This window comes from Anneissia japonica, unplaced genomic scaffold (assembly GCF_011630105.1).
Source record: "Anneissia japonica isolate Jap-2015-1 unplaced genomic scaffold, ASM1163010v1 scaffold585_len4108843_cov191, whole genome shotgun sequence".
In the NCBI taxonomy this organism is placed as follows: Eukaryota; Metazoa; Echinodermata; class Crinoidea; order Comatulida; family Comatulidae; genus Anneissia; species Anneissia japonica.
In genome coordinates this window covers 1,534,368-1,540,100 of record NW_022716829.1, presented here as the reverse complement: position 1 = coordinate 1,540,100, position 5,733 = coordinate 1,534,368, and positions in this window count along the sequence as shown.

The window sequence follows — 5,733 nt, the reverse complement described above, 5'->3', positions numbered from 1 at the left end:
CCTGGTGCCCAACAGCTGTTGGTCGCTGTAAACTCTAAATTCATGGAAACAAAAATTTACCCTGTTCTCAGTCATTTTTCGGAATAACTTAAACATAGCCACAAGGGCGGTGTGTTTAACGTGGAATTTGGTGCGTATGTTGTTAAAGTTATTGAAACCAAAGTACATTTGATGCCCGAGGCGTTCATAATAATTGAGGTTATCCTTTAATTAAGAAAAGGTTCATGTTCATAGCGAATATTAAATTATTCACAATGAAAAAAACTTACACAATGCAGAGGGCGCTAATAACCTAAGTTATCATATATATATTATAACACGCTTAACTGCTCATATTTTCCTAAACAATTGTCAGTGTGGACTGGCTATTTATTTAATACTTAAAAAGTTTGTATTTCTCAGTGCTGGAAATCCTGGGTTTTTATTTGAATTTTGTTGAGATTTTACCAAAGATAGTATGTGATAGGCCTATACGTGTATATAAATCTGCGTCGCTTTCGCCTTCTGTTTCGAAAATGCTCATGTGACATGATGAAGGAAAGACCACAAAACACGCACACTTACTTTAGAGACATAGGCGTAGGCCTATGTAAACATGTACGACAACCGACGACAACCCACTGGTATCTTGCAACACGCACGCCAGGAACCGCGCTATTGCCATGGGAGCGAATTGGGAGTTCACAAACCACACATTCCTCGCAAAATGTTCGTCATCTGTCAACGAAAATAAGAACCTAAAAGACATTTAAAAATTGCATGTTTACTCTCTCATAGTCTTCAAAGTATAGCCTACCGTACATAGACCTACATTTGCAGGTTTCGCTGTTAGAAACAATTGGTTACCGACACCACGAGGAGACACAAACTTAAAAAATCATATTCAATTTGTTTTCTTTGAAATTTTGATTATGTATCGAAGCATCGAAGTCTACCTTTTCACATAGGCCTAATTGCTAAGAGTACGGTACAACATTATTTAGTTAGACTAATTAACCATCATGATGTCAAATACCTAAATCACATTTAATGCTAAACACATCAGAAACCTAAACACATTAGGCCTGGCCTGCCCTAAACACGTTCAGCTTTTAAAGATGTCACCAAAAACGGGAAAACATTGCGTGGAGCTTTGTATTTAAATGTTCCATGCTGTTTTTACAGTGTAAACGTAAAGATTAGATTTTATCATTTTTCCTAGGCAAAGTAGTTGAATAATTTGGAATACATATAACTTAACATACACTTTTTTTTTTTTTTTTTTTTTTTAAGAACACATACGGTTCATGCACACACCATATAAGAACACATTTATAAGTACACTGAGGCTGAAATTGCTTAAAAATTAAGAATAAAATAAGAACAAATTGAGGCTGAGGTAAAATGTCAAATGAGGTTTTTTTTATTTTTTTTTAAATAGAAAAACCAATTAACTTTATCTGTACCTTATGTGCAGTAGGTGTGACTATGTAATAAAATACCCTTTTTATTGCAGTACAGTCCTGCTGTAAAATAATAATTTTCGATGTTTGAAAAGTATGCCAAAATAAAAACAAAACATTTTGAGCCTGAAATCGGCAAAAAGTAAGAGCACTGAACCTAGGCAAAATGTTACTGGTTCTTGTAAAAAAAAAAAGTGTAGGCCTACAGTTTGTGTCTAACAACGGAGCGTGTACAGCGCGTAAAATGAAATTTTTGTTTTCACGAATAGACTTCGCCTTGCGTGTAGAAACAACCTATAGTGGGTTTATTTTTAATTATTTACATGAACAGACACGAACTTTTCACGCTAATTAACAGGTTAATTAAAGTTAAGAAAAGAAAAATAAATTGAACATTTGAATTGTTTAATGCTTTATCTTAAACATATGTAAACAAATATTTAAAATTTTGATTTCTTGATAATGAAATAAGGTTTTGTGAAGTAGTCCACTTTAAACGCGTTTTTCTGAAAATTTTCGAAATTGAAGTTTGTGTCACTTCGAGGTCGGTGACGAATTGGTTGCTAAAAAGCTGGTGCTGAGGTGGTTTTATGAGCGGGCATTCTTTATAATTGCCTATTGCCGTTTATATCTTTCTCGACTTTTTTCCGCATGCACAATCACATACATTTTTCACAAGACTATAGGCCTATACATAACTATAATTTTGTAATGCAGGCCCAAATTTCCTCCCATAAAATTGTAGCTTAGATGTGCACAGTCGTATTGGCTTGGGGACAAATGATTGAGGTAACCCCACTGGGCCGGTGTGTCGACTCTGAGGTAAATGACTGGTCTTATTTGAGCAACCATACTGGGCTAGAAGACCAGCCCTAAGCTAAAGGTCATGTGAACACTCACAAGAATGTTGAAATGTTTCGTGAAAAGCTAGAAAAACCTGTCTACTTTCCTGTTATGACTGTTACTAATTTCACGGTCAACCTTGACCGCCAAGAACAGTGCTACTGGTGCGACTCAGAAATAGTGGGTCTCATATATATATTATATTGACGACTTTTAATAACAGCGTCTCCATTGTCAACTACACGCAAATGTTGATATACACATAGATGTCTGAATTATGTGAATGGTAGTGTCGATCAAAAAATTAAGTCGTCAATACGTTCTGATATGCTGTAGCCTACATTAGCTTCTGAGGAGAATGTTCGCATGTATCGTGCGAATGAATTAAAAACCGTTCAAAAAATGTCAAGATTTAATCGATATGAAATATGGATTTATTTTTCTTAGTGACAACTTGTCAAAAACACTTCTATCATTTAGATTTCATTATACATCTTGACTATATATTGTAGTACATCTAAATTGACATTTTGGTAAAATTGTACTGTGGGAATATTGTAGATTCGTGATAAATAAAGGGTCAAGAAAAAAAGAGAAAGAAACGAAAAGAAAAAAAAAGAAAGAAAGAAAAATTCAAGACAGAAAGAAAAAGTAAAGAAAGAGAAGAAAAAAAAAAGACAAAATGAATAGAAAATTAAAGAACGAAAAAAAAAATAAAAAAGGAAAGGAAAGATAGGTAAAAGAAAGGAAAAAAGAGAAAGCAAGGAAAATGAAAAAGTAAAGACAGGGAATAAAGAAATGATTGGAATGAAAAACCAAAGATTGAAAAGGAAAAAGAAAGAAAAAAGCTGAAGAAAATATAGGAAAGAATAGAAAGAAACCACATAGAATGGAAGTATAAAGCTGATGATGCTGATAATGGTGATGATGAAGGGCCCCTGAATATCAGCCAACCTTATAGGATACGCTGGAAGGGTCACCCTCTATAAATATGGTAAAAAATACAAATTTAAATAAAAAAAATTAAAAAAAGTATTGGGAATGAAGGCAGTTTGGTCGTAAAAGAGGGAAAATTTATTTGTGTCTTAATTCAATATATCATAAATGGTCGTACTTTTTTGTTAAGGTAGCCTACCGTACAGCACTTCGCCAGGCTTTGCCTTTGCTGTACTTCTTCCATCTTAATTTGTTATACATTTTTGTTTATGATGGAAAATAATAAAATGATTGATTGATTGATTGAAAATCCTCTTATGAATGATCGGAAGAGGGAAGAAAAAGTAAACTAAAGAGCACGCAATGGAGATGTTTAATGTGACCTTCAGTTAGTATGTCGGCAAATGATGAAGTTCGACCGCTAGGCCTATCCGTTCGATGATAAGGCTGTTACCGTATGTTATATTTGTTATGTTATATTATTAGTAGGTCTACTACTACTATTATTATTATTATTATTATTATTATTATTATTATTATTATTATTATTATTATTAGTATCATCATCATCCTTCTAATTATTAATATTATCATTATTCCCATCACTATTATTATCAAATAATATTATCATAATGCACATAACGTATATTATTTTATTATTATTATTATTATTATCCGTCATTGTCATTAATATTCGTTAATATTATCATTAATATTCTCATCATTTAAATTATTATTAACGATATCATTATTACCATCATCATAATTATTATTAGTAGGCATATAAAATATTATTATTATTATTATTAGGCTATTATTATTATTAATATTATCATCACCATCATCATCATCATCAATCTAATTATTAACATTATCATTATTCCCATCACTATTATCATCATAATCAAATAATATATTATCATATGATATACAGATACATCTTAACATTAACGAATTTCAGGTTTATATGCTTATCAGGCCCGTAGCGTGACCTTATTTGTGGGAGGTTCGTTTCAGGGGAAAGTGGACCCTTTAGCTTGTATGATCTCCGATACTCTAGAGAACATTGTAAATATATCTACGAATACCAATTGTTCGTTTTTAAATGCTTCTCCAGTTTTTGGGAGGTTCGTCGTAACCCCCTTACCACCCCCACCCCCACGCAACGGGCCTGCTTATTAAATCTAGGAAAAAAGGTGATATAAGTTTCGTATTGACATAAAATCATATAAAGCAAAAAAATTAAATCACACCAAGATTAAAACGATGATTTTTTAGACAAAATCATATTGATAATTATTCATGTTTAATAATTCTTTGCTTTGAAAACAGAATCAGCTACGCCAAATTCGAACCAGAATCGTATGACCAGTAACCGAAAAAAAACCCCAAAAAAACCCATGACCTCAACTGGACTGTGACTGAACTCTCTTGCATTAAATTATTTAAGACATAGGCCTATTACATGAAATCAGATAAAAATGATTCTAACATGGTTATATTTAGTTAAATTGGCCTATAGCCATGTTCTGTTAACGTCTCCGGTATTGTGATCTTACTTGGAATAATCATTTCGCTGTTTCTTGTCTCCACATATTCTTGGCACTTTTGTGACAGTTAACGTGGTGAATTAAGGGAGATAACTTTGAGCGCCATAAAACGTGGAAATGCTTAAACAAATCTCCATCATTGAACCAGAACATGGTCTAGACCATAAAACCATGGAGGTATTATGAATATTTATGATCCATCCTACATTTTTCTGACAGACTGGAGAAAGTTAAATTGTGTAGGCTACAAAAAGTGTAGGCCTAATGGTACCGTTAACTGGTAAAGAAAAGGCAATAATATATTAGGAAAAATATTATTGTGTTCTAGGAATTTTCACGAACATGGACAGTACTGTAACAAAATCGCATAAGGAATTAACTAAATTGCAGACATTGTTTGTTTACCAAGAAATCATGCAAAATGTGTTAATATTTTAACAAAGCCCGGTCGATAGGGGGCGCTATCTGGGTAAAGACTTGATATTTTGATAGCGTGACAATGTATGAAAAAAGCGGAAACTTGGCCTATTTTACGGGGCGCCGTTTGGGACACTTAGTCCAGTCCGAAATGTAGCAATATCAGAGGTTGCATTTTTTTTTGCTATATTTGTTAAAAATTGGATATGATGTAGAGTAGACATTGATAAATCAAAAAAGTATGTGCAACATTTTTTTTTTCATACGCAGATGTGTATAAGAGACAGATATACAGACTGTTTGAGAAATGTTCAATACAATTTATTAGACAGTCAATTACTAAAGTTCTGCAGCGCAAAGCGTCACTTCTTGCTTGACATAAAGCAGGATCCTTTCTCCCCATAACAATTTTTCTTTTCATTTGTAAAGGTTAAAAATTATTCCTTAAAATTTTAAAAACATGCCGGCTTAGTTTGCCCGTCATTCTCATGGTAAGCTGTGACAGTGGTTCTGCAAATCTACAAGTCACGCCACTAGTTCAATGT